The 15199-nt window shown below is 42.0% G+C and overlaps 1 protein-coding gene and 1 long non-coding RNA gene across 2 annotated transcripts in view; one reads left to right on the forward strand and one right to left on the reverse strand.

Moving 5' to 3' along the window:
* The window catches only part of LOC149127152 (uncharacterized), a 37212-nt gene extending 34664 nt beyond the window's left edge, over positions 1-2548 (forward strand). Inside the window, exon 3 of the long non-coding RNA XR_016232128.1 lies at positions 2290-2548. This is a non-coding gene — a long non-coding RNA (uncharacterized LOC149127152). The remainder of the gene's footprint in view (positions 1-2289) is intronic.
* ARMC8 (armadillo repeat containing 8) overlaps positions 1-15199 on the reverse strand; it is an 862269-nt gene that overhangs the window by 736149 nt on the left and 110921 nt on the right. The window lies entirely within an intron of this gene.

A 15199-nucleotide genomic window follows, 5' to 3' on the forward strand; every position in this document is an offset into this window, starting at 1 on the left:
AAGAACTGACACTTCTTGTGCAAACAGCTTGCATTTGAAAGATGTGAACTTGTGGTGATTACCAAAACTCCTCTTTCCCTTCTGCTAAATTCATGAAAGATAAGAATCTAATGATGTTCTAATGCTGCCTTTCTGATTTTCCAGGTCAACATAGCCAGCATTTATGTAAAGATGCCCCCTGCTTCCCTGGGCACAGAATGTAGGCGTTTTGGATCTCAACTTTTTACAAGACAGTAATTCTTGTGTCCCACTCTTGGAAGTAAGCTTTGGCTCTCCTCTTGGCTGGCTGAATGAAGAGTCTTCTTTCTTATAATAAGGTCACCCATTACTGAAAGTTTTGGATGTTGCTGCGCCTGTTTCTTAAAGGCAAGGTGCTTAGCACCAAGAGAAATGCAACTGCATCGAGCCTGCCATACCCATGGCTCCCACTGATTTAACCAACCACAGATGGGAAATATCTGAAAAAAATTGTGTCCGTATTGAACATGTACAAACTTTTTGTCATTATCCCCTAAGCAACACATTACTATAACTATTTACATGGCACTTAACATTGCATTAGACATTACGTAATCTAGAGATGATTTAAAGTGTGCAGAGAAATGTGTGTAGTTTATATCCAAATACTACACCATTTTGTATAAAGACCTTGAGCATTCACGGATTTTGGTTTCTTCAAGGGATCCTGGAGCTAATTCCCCCATTGAAGACAGAAGGATGAGTATCCTGGCATTTGCACCCAGGAACAGCCTTCTCTGTTTCTTCTTAATCTCTCTCCATTGTTCTTAGAGTAGTGCTGTACTTGGGGGTGGTGTTGTGGCACAATGGTTTTAGCAGCCTCTCAGGCCACCCACATCTCATGTCAGAGTGCAAGTTTGAGTACCAGGTACTCCGCTTCTCATCTAGCTTCCTACTAATGCCGCCTAGGAAGCAGCGGATAGTGGCTCATGTGCTCAGACAGCTGCCAGACATGTGGGAGACCCAGATGGAGTTCCTCACTCTTGGCTTCAGCCTGGTCCAGTCTTGGTTGCTGGGGGCATTGCCAGGGGTAGGAGAGTGGGGTGATGAACCGGTAGAAGGAAGATCTCTCCTCCTCCCATGAAATAAATAAGTAAATAAATCTTAAAAAGATGTGTGTAGGGGAGAGAGTGGGGGAAAGGGCTGTGCTTGTGATGTGATGTGTGTTTCCTAAATGTGGTGAGCTCATGAATTCAGGTAACTCTATGTCCTCAGTGCAACAGGTGCCTGGGTGGTAAACTTGCACATCACAGCCTCTGAGCTCTGTCCAAGGCTGCATCCACAGTCCCTCCTACAGAACTTGCGTGGGCAGATCCCATTTTTCTCCCATTCTGTCCCTTATGGCTACAGCATTGCCTGGCATATAGCGATAAGACACTCCTGAATGTGAACCAGGATTATGAGCAAATGCAATGAAGTTCAAAAAAGTTTTCTTTAATGAAATTATTTTGAGACGTTGTTTTCAGGCTCTGGGTCATTGTCTTGGTCACAATCATTCTAGACCATGTAAGGCCACCACAAAACACACCAAACACTGGAGTAAGGGAAAGGGTTTATTGGGGGAAACCTGACAGACGGGAGGGAGGGAAGGGGCAAAGAAGAAAAAGAGAGAGAAGGAGAGTGTAAGAGAGAGAGAGAGAGAGAGAGAGAGCGCGAGCCTGTATGTTCAGGAACAGGTCCTGTTAAACCTTTGCGGGGGGGCGGGGGCAGGGAAGTAGGAGCAGCGAATTCCATTAGGGTGGGGGTGCAGCTGACACCGGTGGTTCGGTCATGTGGCCACCTGGCTTCCAGCAATGGCAGTGACTAGAGCTTAAGATGGTGTCCGGGGTGTAGATCGTGCCATAGATAAGACTGTGCCATTTTACAAACAGACCAGGGACCAGCAAACCAGAGCCGTATCTGGCCCACTCTCAACCTGTTTTGAAATGGTTGCAAGCAAAGAATGGATTTCCATTGGTAAACATTTGGAGGGGAAGAAATCTGAATTTTGAAAGTTCACAGCATTTGAAGAGCCCATGACATGCAAATTGCAAGGGCCTTGATCATTCATTCAAGTATGGTCTGTGGATGCCTTTTCCCTACAAGCAATGGTTGGCACCAAGACTGTACTATCTGCAAAGCCTCAAAAGAGTTACTGTCCAGCTTTTGACAAGGAAAAAAAAAATGTTTATGGACCCCTGTTCTAGACCCATGGTTTTCTAGAGATCTTGTTAGGAGGTAAATTGCCTGCAGCCGGCGCTGTCGTGTAACAGGTAAATCCTCTGCCTGCAGTGCCGGCATCTCATATGGGAGCGGTTTGAATTCCCGCTGCTCCTCTTCTAATCCAGCTCCCTGCTGATGGTCCAGGAAAGCAGTAGAAGATGGCCCAAGTTCTTGGGCCCCTGCACCCAGCTAGGAGAACTAGAAGAAGCTCCTGGCTCCTGGCTTTGGATCAGCGCAGCTCCAGCCATTGCAGTCATTTTGTGAGTGAACCAGCGGATGCAAGACCTTTCTGTCTGTCTCTGACTCTGCCTCTACCTCTGCCTCTCTGTAACTCCGCTTTTCAAATGAATAAATAAATTGCCTGGCCCCACCTGAATCAGAAGCTGTGGGCCCAGGGCCATCCAGGTGACCGTGGTGTGCTCTGGGGTTGGGAGATCACCGGGCTGGTACCCTTCAGCCCCACATGCCGAGTTAAAGGCACATACCACACAGGGATCACTGAGAAGCACTTAGCAGGAAGCACTTCCTGTGTGTCTGCTCCTGTGTTAAGAGGCTGTGACTCAGCTCAGCTGCCGAGGGGCCGGAAGGAGAGGCTGCCAGGGAAACCCCTCGCCCATGGCGGCTGTGCCCCTTGCAAAGGAGCCGCTATCATCGGAGCGGCCACGGGAAGCGATCCCCGTGTGATACGCAGGCATCCCAGGGGGAGTTTCAGGCAAAATGAGTTCTTAAATATTTGATTTTCTTTCCAGTCACTGGCCGCCTTTCTATTTGGTTTGGGGCTGAAATAAGACAGCTTGTAAGTAAGTGGAGAGGGTGTTTACCCAGTGAATTAGTTCGGCTTTCATTGTGCGAGGGATTAGCGCCGAGCTGGGGCCGAGGCTCCGTTTCAGGGTAGAGGGGCTCACCCGTTCCCTAGCTCCAGGCCAGGACTAATTATCACAGGACTGGGGCCATTAAAGGGCTTAACTACCAGTGCCCCCTTCCAGGACTGGATTAGCCATTCGCCTGCAGCCCTCGGCCGGCCGATAACCACTCCGGGATCCGTCCTGGGAGCCGGGAGAGGCCTCCGACCCCCGAGTTCACAACTGCCCGGCCCGCGGGCGCCCGGCCTGGGGTGCGCCTAGCGCCGCGGCTCCGGCCCTACCCTGCGCCAGCGAAGCCCCTGGCCTGCCAGGCGGAGCGAGTCCGGGCGGGAGCAGGTGCGGGCTGGCCGCGCCGCGGGGACTGGGGACTTTGGGATGGATTTATCTGGGTGTGGGCGTGCGCTGCTCCAGCGCCACTCCCCTTGCCTCAGACTTCTTTGAGGACCGGACCGTGGTCAGCAACGTTGTGCGCAGCGACGTGTACGGTTTTCCTGCTGTGCAATGGGGCGAGTAAATTCCCTCACCTCCTTCCAAGTCTGATTTTCTCGTCTATAAAATCCACAAAAAGAAGTGCCAAGGCAAAGGGCTGCGTGTGGCTGCACGGAAGGAAGGCGCTGGCTGATGAGCATGGCGCGTGGAAGAAGCCAGCCGTCTCCTACACCTGCTTCCTAAAATTTCCACTATGAGGATCGCTTTTAAGTTTAATATCATTTGTGATATTCGTTGAAGGAGCAAATAAAAATACACGGGGTGACTTCCAAATGGTCGTGGACAGTGGAGTTAAAAGATAAGCTTGGTTGCGTGCAAGAATTTTGGAAATCCATGCATGCATAAGAGGGGTCTTGAAAAACGCATATTGTGAAAAACTATGCATAAATTTCAAAAATTCTTTGCACAAAAAATAACCTTATCTTTTAATGCCATTTTCCAGTCTTTCTGAGGTGCACTCATATGTAGATCTGAACCCCTCAACAATCACCATGGGGACCCTAGGGCTCCCAAGCTGTAGGAAGCCAAGAGCTCATTAAGTCCAACTCTGCCTGTCAGGTTTCCAGAGAGCTCACTGCCCACTGCACACCAGCAAACTGGGGGTCCCTACTCCCCATGTGGCCCAACTCATCTCCATGTTACTCTAATTGAGAAAAATCATTTTATTTAAAAATACATAGAAGACAGTTGCCAAAATAATGGTGATCATTGCTGGCTGGTGGGATTATGAGTGACTTCTCATATTTTCCATATTTCTAAAGACATCCTGTGTTTACTCTTAAGGAACAATGTTCATGACCATAATCAATTTTGTTTTGTAAAATGTTAAACCAAAAATTGTGTCTTTGGAATTTCTTCCAGTTTGGTCCTAGACAGGCAGGTGCAAGGTTCCTCATGATAATCCTTCAGCTATGTGAAGTCAGCAGCCGCATAGGAGCATCACAAAGAATGTATTAGTGGGAAAAAATTGATTAAAAAAATGACTGCCTTACCCAGGTACACATTGCTGCTTGCTTTTTCTGTGAGGGCATCTAGACAGCTTGTGGGGACAATTTGATATGTCACAGCCAAAGCTACCCGCACCTCCTGGCCAGATGCATCCCCACATGTAGCAATTGATTTTTGAAAATCAGTTTCAGTCATTCTGTAGAACCATACCAAGAATCTTTTCAGTTGACAACTACTTTTTATTTTTAGTTTAAAATGATTGGGCTTCATTTGGATGTAGAAAGTTTTACAATGTACAGAAAATATAGTTTTAAGTTGTAGAAGAGCAAATCCAAGGCAATGTATCTAATTTGTGGCTTAAAAAATTTATCAGACTATACAGGCATTAAAGAAAATTTATCAGACTGTACATTGGCCCTAAGCTTGTCACAAAGTAGGGACCCTCCATGGCTTTGTACCTGGAGACTCATCATTTGTAAGATTGGTTTCTGAGACATAACATTTGGGGTACTGCTAAATGGGCCCAGGAACTAAGAGTAATTCAGCTCAATTCATTAAATATTAATAGAGTACCTCCTACGTGGCACCCACTGTGCAAAGCATTAACAAGGCATGTGATTTCCAAAAATCATAGTGAGCTAGAGAAAACTCAGCACGGGAGATATGGAATAATTATAAGTCAATAAACTCCATGACCTCACAAATCTGCTCACCTTTCACCATTGGGCTTTATGGAGGATTAGGCTGATTGAGTTTAATGCCGCTGAAAGGGCAAAGCAGTTGTTGTTCTATTTGGACTCTGTGACCTTATTTGGAAAAAGGGTCTTGGGGGATGTGATTAAGCTAAGGATCTTGTGAGGCAGAGATTATTCGGGATTGTCAAGGTGGGTCCTAAGTGCCGTCACAAGTTCCCTTAGAAGAGAGACACACAGGAAGAACACACACACACACACACACACACACACAATGATAATGTGACCATGGAGACAGAGATGGGAGTGATGACAAAGATGCACTATTTTTCAGTACTCTTCCAGGGCTTCTGACCTAGATAGACAAGAAAAGAAATAAAAGATATAGAAATAGAAAGAAAGAATTATTTGCTCACAGGAAAAATGATTGTCTACATAGAAAATTCAAGAGTATCTACAAACTATTGGAATCAATAATGATGTAGCAAGACCTGTGAGTTGGAGAGAAGCAACACTGGGGTACGTGTTTCACATAGCACTAAGATACCGCTTTGGAAACCTGCATCCCATATCCGAATGCCTAGGTCTGTGTCCCAGCACCATGGGTGATTCCAGCTTCCTGCTAACATACACCCTGGGAGGCAGCAGATGATTGCCAAAGTACTTGGGTCTCTGCCACCCACATAAGAGAGCCTGAATGAGTTCCAGACCCCTGGCTTCAGTATCAGCCATTGCTAGTATTTGGGGAGTGAACCAACTGATGGAAGAATTCTGTCAGTCTCTCCCTGACTTTCAAATAAAAAGAAAATAAATAAAGACATTTTGAAAAAAGAAAGGTAGAATTGTTACCCGATGTCTGTGGGATACCTCTGTGGAGAAAGCTACATTGAACCATATGAAAGAATACCCTAGTGAAAGAAAGCAGTTACTATGTTTGTGACTGGAAAGACTTAATGCTGTAATGATGATTCTTCTCTCAAACTAATATATAATCAAGATCTCACTTGGGTTTTTATTTAACACACACACAGCACAATAGGTAATGCTGTAGGTGGTGCTTACTGTGTCATGCACTACACAAATACTAACTCATTTAATCCTTCAAACAACCCATGAAGTAAATATTATTGGTACTCTCAATAAAATGAGATAAAAGGCAACTCAGGGAGGTTAAGTAATGTGTCCTAGGTCATGTGACAAGTAAGGGAGGAGGTAGGGATTCAGGCTCAGGCAATCTAGCTTCAGAGTCCCTGGTCCTCATTCCTACACTGCATGCGACTCATCAGCAACTTTTCTCACACATGGAAATTTGGTCTTTGGCAAAGGCGGATAAACATATCAGAAGGAAAAGAAGGGAATCACCAAACAAATGAGATCAATAAGGTTGACTAGTCATTTGAGAAAGATAAAATTAGATATACATGTCACACCATACACAAAGTCTTGCTGGATTAAAGACATTAGGGTAATATACAAATAAAATTGCAAAACTTCCAGAAGATAGATCTCTGAGCAAGAAGATACAGAGAAGAGAAATTCAATCATGTGGACCTACAGGAGACCGCTGTTCCCAGGGCAAAGCTCTGAGGCAGGCATGTGTACGGGCATTGGCAGAGCAGCAGGGAATCTGGATGATGGAGTGTGAAAGAGTACATATGTGTGTATACTGTTTATAATAATACACAGTTAAAGATAGATGTGATACTTGTGGACATTTAAATTCTTAGACTGCGTAGGCATAGCATACTCTGCCTGTCTCTTTCCTTTCTCTCTTAACAGTAAAACTTCACCCATTGCCTATTAGCACATAAAGATGCACTGCCTTCTTTTATAACTGCATAACATTCTATTGTAGAGATTTGGTGTCAGCAGTTAGCAGTCACATGATGCTATTTAAAGTCTTTTCTTCCTTCTTTCTTTCCTTTCTTCCTTCTTTCTTTTCCTTCCCCCCCCCCTTTTTTTTTGCTTTTACTACCAATGTTGGTTAAATAGTCTTGTACGTTTATATTTACACCAAGTGCAACTCCATCTGAAAGTTAAATTCCTAGATATGGAATTGCTGGGCTGAAATTGCCAGACTTCCTACAAAAGAGCTTGCACTGATTTGCAATCTCACTTAGTTGTGAAAATATTTATTTTCCAGCTACACTGTATATTTAAAATTTTTGATTTGATAGGCAAAACATGCTATCTTTATTTCATTTTGATGTATATTTTCATAATTATAAGTGAGGTTATACGAAGTGTTACAAATAAATTTCTTCCTGTTGTTTATGATTTCATATTTCATGTCTAAAAACTTGATCCAAGTAATTCATATGTATAGTAAATAAAGCCATGATAAGGTTTATTTTGTTCCAAGTGGCTGGTCAGTTGCCACATCATTTGCTCATGAATCCATCATTCTTCCCCTGAATGGTAATGCCACAGTTCATAAATTAAATTCCCACATGGGCTTGGATCTGTTTCTGCACTTTTTTTCCCATGGTTTCTTCATTCATGTGCCACTACCACATTGTTTCAATTACTATAAGGTCATCCTATGTTTATTATTTGCCAAAGTCCCCTCATATTCTTCTTTTGCATAATTTGGCTATCCTCAGATACTTTTTTTTTATCTAAAATTTGGAATGCCCTGTCTAAAAGAAAGATCTTTTCACCTTTTAATTGGAGTCACAGATTAACAGAAGGAATTTGCATTTGTATCTTATCTCATCCTTGTAAGCAAGAATCTGAAACCTCATTTAGTGAAGTCTTCTCTGGACAACACTGAGATGTTTTCTTAAGGCTCACATTTGGTGCAGCATCTGGGCAGCTGCTTGGAACACCTGAATCCCATATCTGAGTGCCTGGGCTTGAGTCCTGGCTCCACTTCTGACTCCAGCTTCTTGCTGATGTGCGTGCTGGGAGGCAGCAGTTATGGCTCAAGCAGCTGCTGCCCTGTTGCCCATTTTTGAGTTCCAGGCTCCTGGCTTGGGCCTGGCTGGCCCTGGCTGCTGTAGGCATTTGGGGGATAAAAGATCTCTATCTATCTCTTTCTCTCTCTGCCATTCAAATAAAATGAAAATAAATAAAAATTTTCAAAGAATCTTTGTGACACACAAAAGTTATATGCCTTCTCTAAGTTTTTTTTTTTTTTAAAGTTTACTTATTTACTTGGAAAGCAGAGTTACTGAGAGGAAGAGACAGAGATAGAGAGGGAGAGAGAGAGAGAGAAAGAGATCTTCCATCTGTTGGTTCACTTCCCAGATGACTGCAACTGCCAGGGCTGGGCCAGGCCAAAGCCAGGAGCCAGGAGCCAGGTGCTTCTTCTGTGTCTCTCATGTGGGTGCAGGGGCCCAAGTAGTTGGGCCATCTTCTGCTGCTTTTCCAGGCCATAGCAGAGAGCTGGGTTGGAAGTGGAGCAGCTGGGACTCGAACTGGCGCCCATATGTGATGCCAGCATCACAGGCAGCTGCTTAACCTGCTATGCCACTATGTAGACATCAAGAGTTTTCTTTATACAAGTGTGACACATAATATCCACATTTTTTTGCTACTTTAAGTAACATATTTTCTATTAGTATCGAGAGATTTCTTGTCCAATGAAAAACCATTTTTTGTGTTTACTATTGTAATTAGGTAACTCATTGGATTCCCTTTGTTCTATAAGATATGTATCAGTGGATCAATTTGGATTTTTGAAGTTAAAAATCATATTTCATGTTAAAAATAATTGTTTTGGGGGCAGCGCTCTGGTATGGTAAACTAAACTTTTGTCTGCAATGCTGGCATCCCATATGGGTGCCGGTTCAAGTCCCAGCTGCTCCTCTTCCAATCCAGCTCTCTGCTATGGCCTGGGAAAGCAGTAGAAAATGGCCCAAGTGCTTTGGCCCCTGCACCCACATGGGAGACCTGGAAGAAGCTCCTGAGTCTTGGCTTCGGATTGGCGCAGCTCTGGCTGTTGTGGCCATTTGGGGAGTAAACCAGCAGATGGAAGACCTTTCTCTCTCTCTCTCTCTCTCCCTCTCTTTGTCTGTAACTCTACCTCTCAAATAAATAAATGAAAATCTTTAAGAAAATAATAAGTATTTTGTCTCCTCTTTTCTGAATACTATTCTATTTCTTCTCTTGCTGAATTGCATTAGCCTGAATTCCCAGATGTGTTGATGGTGGCATTCTTACCTTGTTTCCTACTCTAATGAAAACACTTCCAGTGCCATCAAGGATAACACTGTATGTGTAGAGTAGACCGTGCTGCTGCATATGTAAGCTTCTGTGACAGAGTTTCTATTAATTGTATTACAGTTAGAGTGTCAATCAGGAGTGTGTATTATGCTTTGTTTAAAACTCCTTTGATCTTCTCAAATTTTCTCTTTTTGTCTACTAATATAGATAATGCTATTAAAATACTTCCTAGGGGCAAAATATTCTCATTCTACTTCCCAAGTGCTTAACAACGTGGCCCACAGAGCCACAAGAAAGACTGAAAATGGTGGTCTCTGCCAGTCTCCACCACCACGTTGCACTGAAAGAGGAAAAACATGACTTGGGAGGGGCTGACAGTCTGCAACAGACATGTGTGTTTAATGTTAGATCTTGTTGCAATTTTCTTGCTAACTTCTGGTACTCTGTCTTGTAGCATTAGGATTGTTTAAAATAGACTTAGCAGAATTGTATCCCTCCAAAGGGATTTGCTTTGTACAATGAAATGTGAGTAGCCGTGACATGCCTGCCCTGTTGCTTGTGGTCAAGGTGGGGTTTAAGGACCACTGAACACTTTTTCACCCTCGTTCCTTTCCAGGGGGTGCTTGTGCACTTGCAGGTCAGCCTGAGGAACCAGAAATGAGCAGAACAATATATAACAGGGAGGAACAAGCCTTTGCTGTCTGTAGTCATTCAGATTTTTTGGCCACTATCAGAGTAAAATAACCTACAAAATCCTGAGGGAAATTAGTGCTATAGACATTTATTTTCATTTTTTTTATTGCTAAATATGGTGAATTGCTGTAGACATTCCAAATATCCCTCAAAAGATGTATCTTCTCTGCTAAAACTACAGACTTGGTTTTATCTATCAGCTACTCTATATTTGTTATTTAGAAAATAAATTTTATGGCCAGCGCCGCGGCTCACTTGGCTAATCCTCCGCCTGCAATGCTGGCACCCCAGGTTCTAGTCCCAGTTGGGGCACCGGATTCTGTCCTGGCTGCTCCTCTTCCAGTCCAACTCTCTGCTGTGGCCCAGGAAGGCAGTGGAGGATGGCCCAAGTGCTTGGGCCCTGCACACACATGGGAGACCAGGAGGAGGTACCTGGCTCCTGGCTTCAGATCGGCACAGCACGCTGGCCGTAGCAGCCATTTAGGGGGTGAACCAACGGAAGGAAGACCTTTCTCTCTGTCTCACACTGTCTAACTCTGCCTGTCAAAAATAAATAAATCAATAAAATTAAAAAAAGATGAGGGCTGATCAAGCAGCCCTCACCCTGACTGTTGATGAGCAACTTAATATGTTATCCCTCTTAGTATTTTTTTTGTTTATTCTACTTAATACTTTTGGTTGAATACTGTAATCAATACACAATTCTTCTTAAGTGCTGAAACTTAACTGAAAAGTGATCACTGTTAAATATAATAGTGGGAATAAGAGAGGGAAGAGATGTGCAATTCGGGACATGTTCAAGCTGACTTACCTCAAATGGGAGAGTTAGAAACTTACCAGGGGATTCCAATTCAATCCCATCAAGGTGGCATGTACCAATGCCATCTCACTAGTCCCAGTGATCAATTTCTGTTCACAATTGATCAGAATGATAGGACTAAGAACCAAAGGGATCACAAAAGCAAGAATAGTGTCTGAAAATACTAACCAATAGAATGAAAAAGGAAGAGAACGATCCAACATGGGAAGTGAGATACACAGCAGACCCATAGAATGGCAGATGTTCTAAACAGCACTCTGGCCTCAGAATCAGCCCTTAAGGCATGCGGATCCGGCTGAAATGCCCATGAGAGTATTTCAGGCATGGAAAGCCAAGACACTCTGGGGAAAAAAAAAAAAACAAACCTAAATGAAAGATCTCCGTGAGTGAGATCCCAGTGGAAAGAACGGATCATCAAAGAAGGAGGTACCTTTCTCTGAAGGGAGGAGAGAACTTTCACTTTGACCATGGCCTTGTCTAAATATGATCAGAGTCAGTGAACTCAGGGGGTTTCCATAGCCTTGGCAGCTCATGACAAGAGCCTAGGGTGATTACTGAGGCCATAAACAAGAGTGTCAATTTGTTAAGTCAACAACAGGAGTCACTGTGCACTTACTCCTCATGTAGGATCTTTGTCCTTAGTGTGCTGTACATTGAGACTTAATGCTATAACTAGTACTCAAACAGTATTTTTCACTTTATGTTTCTGTGTGGGAGCAAACTGTTGAAATCTTTACTTAATGTATGCTAAACTGATCTTCTGTATATAAAGAGAATTGAAAATGAATCATGATGTGAATGGAAGGGGAGAGGGAGTGGGAAAGGGGAGGGTTGCAGGTGGGAGGGACGTTATGGGGGAGAAGGCATTGTAATCAATATTCTGTACTTTGGAAATTTATATTCATTAAATAAAAGTTTAAAAAAAATTAAAAAAAGAAAGTAAATTTTATGTACTTTTTCTTTAACTGCTTTCTATGTATAAGTTTATTTGTTTTTTATGCTTTAAATTTTTATTTTGAAATATTTCAAGTTCATACAAAAGCTGGAAAAAAGGTGCAAATAGCTTTTATACACACTTTAATCAGATTCCCAAGTCATTACTGCCTCTGAGCCTTGGAAAATGGATTTTAGATATGATTATGTTTTTTTAAAGATGTATTTACATATTTATTGGAAATCCATCCACTGGGTCACACTCCAAATGGTTGCAACAGCCAGAGCTGAAGCAAGGAACTAGCAACTCCACCTTCTGCTGCCTTCTGAGGTGCATTAGCAGGAAGCTGGATCAGAAGTGAAGCAGCTGGGAATCAAACCAGCACTCTGACGTGGGATGTCAGTCAGTATCGCAAGCAGTGGCTTATCTCACTCCCCCACAATGTCAGTTCATGATGAAGAATTTGTTTTTCATTTTGAGGGTATATATTCTGAAACTTTTCTCAAAAGTCAACAATATAGCCAAAAATCAGGAAACTAATATTAATGCAATGTTATCTGATTCACAGACCCCATTCACATCTCCTGATATCTTAAGGTCCTTTGTAGGTCAAGATTCAACATAAGACACCCGTTGCATCCAATTGTCACGTTGCATTGTTACTTTGAATTTTCCTCATACTTCTTTACAATTAAAGCATTTTTGTCAAATTTACCACAGAATCGATGGTAGGTTTATCTCAGTGCGTTGTATCAGGAAGCACATGGCGCCAATTAGTCCCATTACTGATGATATTAACTTTTATCACTTGGTTAAGATGATATGTAACAGGTTAATTAATCTATATCTGTAAAGGTAATTAAGAAGAATGTTGCACTTATTAATTAGCAAATGATTAATAAGCATTCATGGGGAGATACTTTAAGACTATGCAAATATCCTGTTCCTTATCAAATTTTCCACCTGCCAGTTTTAGAATCCATTGATGGCTCTTGCCTGAATCTATTATTACTATGATGGTTGCCAATTTAAAAATTTCACCATTCCCTCTACATTTATTAGTTGACTTTTGACTGTAAGGGGAGTTTTTCTCTTTCTCTCATTAATTAATGAACTAATTAATTAATATTATGTATTCATGGATTTCTAGTTTATAGGATAATATTCCACCAATTCAATGGATAGTTCAATAGTCAAAGGATAATTTCAGTATTAGTGGATAATACTCCACTAATTCAATGGATATTAAATTGTAAATCAATAATTTGAATCCAATAAATAAATGGATAATAATCCATTATTATTGTTATTCAATTTTAATGTACAGATAGATGATCCAAGATTTGACCAGTGGGCGCTGTTCAATCTAGGTCCTGTGTCCTTTTGACATATATCACATTTCTGTTTGGAGACTTTATTACTTTTTAGTTCAAAAACATAATCCAAGTGCATGTTGAATTTACTTTGTCTGTACCCTGGAGATAGCCGATTATCTAAGGAGCTCTGGTTCCCATGGGTAGAGAATTGCTTTTGGAGACCAATATCTGGGCACCAGGGATATTCACTGCTACCAGGGAATCATCACTTCTGGGCCTTCCAGCTAAAACATTCAGGAAAATTGTGTGTGTGTGTGTGTGTGTGTGTGTGTGTGTTTCTATACCTAGACACATAGATGTAGATACATGATAGATAGGTAAGTAGATAATTGAAAGCCAAGAGCTCACACGATACCCAACAACACAGAACGTATTGTAGGTATCCATCTTTTCGTATGTGTCACTCCCTTTATAGAGTTGTTGAGATTTTCTATTTAGACCATGTATGATGTTGTCTGTGAAGGAGGGCACTTTGTTTCTTTCCTCTACAGATGGCACGTTTTAATTGCTTTTTCTTGCTTGATTGTACTAAGAGTGAATATGAGTGGCAAGAGTGGACATCCTTGTCTTCTTCTTGATCTCAGGAGTAAAACATTCAAGTCTTTCACAACTGAGTATAAGGTTAGCTCTCATAAGTTTGTAGATGCACTTTGTCAGGCTGAGAAAATTTCTTTCTGCTCCTGGGTAGCTGAGAATTTATCATGAATAAATGTTGTATTTTGAACAAGTGGATTTTCTGCACCAATTAATAAGATCATGTGCTTTTTTTTAAATTTATACTCTTAATATGGTGAATTAACTTTGATTTTTCAAATATTGAAGTAGCTGTGCATTTTAAGGATAAATTATCCTTTATTTTATTTATTTATACAGATTTATTTATACAGATTTTTATTCTTATTTCCATAAACTTTTTGGAGCATTTTTATAATTTCAGTTTCATTGGTTTATGCTGTTATCATTATTATTTATTTCATTCTGCTTTATTTGGCTTCAATTTGCTCTTTTCTAGTTTTGTAAGGTAGAAATTTTTTATTTAAACAATTTATACTCATCTAGAGTAAGCTTTTTAAAAAGATTTATTTATTTATTTGAAAGTCAGATTTACAAAGGCAGAAAGAGAGAGACACACACACAGAGAGAGAGAGAGAGAGATCTTCCATCTGCTAGTTCACTTCCTATATGGCCACAATGGCCAGGCCTGGGCCAGGCTGGAGCCAGGAACCAGAAACTTCATCCAGGTCTCCTATGACAGGAGCCCAAACACTTGGGCCATCTTCTGCTGCTTTTCCCAGGCCGTTGGCAGGAAGCTGGATCATAAGTGGAGCAGCTGGGACTTGAACCCACCCTCATGTGGGATTCTGGCACTGCAGAGGGCAGCTTTACCCTTTACCCCACAACACTGGCTCCAGAGTAAGCTTTTAATGCTTCAACTTTCCCCCTCTATGCACTGCTTTAGCTACATATCTCAAATTTTTGATATGTGGTGTTTTTTTTTTTAAAGATTTATTTAGTTATTTGAAAGAGTTACACAGAGAGAGAAGGAGAGGCAGAGAGAGAGAGAGAGAGAGAGGTCTTCCAACCGCTGGTTCACTCCCCAATTGGCCACAAAGGCTGGAGCTACGCCAATCGAAAGCCAGGAACCATGAACTTTTTCCAGGTCACCCACATGAGTGCAGGGGTCCAAGGGCTTGGCCCATTTTCTACTGCTTTCTCAGGCCATAGCAGAAAGCTGGATCAGAAGTAAAGCAGCCAGGACTTGAACTGGCACCCAAATGGGATGCCAGAGCTGTAGCCGGTGGTTTTACCCACTGCGCCACAGCACCGGACCCAGTATATGGTATTTTTTGTTCACACTGAGTTGAAAACATTTTCTAATTTTCTTTGAGACTTCCTTTTTGACCAATGGTTTATTTAGAAGTTATTTAATTTCCAAGTGTTATGAACTTTTCTTGTTTTCTATTTCTAATTTCTATTAATATTCCACTGTGGTCTAT

The sequence above is a fragment of the Oryctolagus cuniculus genome, chromosome 4 (genome assembly GCF_051225735.1).
Source record: "Oryctolagus cuniculus isolate XC-2025 breed Fujian yellow rabbit chromosome 4, ASM5122573v1, whole genome shotgun sequence".
Classification (NCBI taxonomy): Eukaryota; Metazoa; Chordata; class Mammalia; order Lagomorpha; family Leporidae; genus Oryctolagus; species Oryctolagus cuniculus.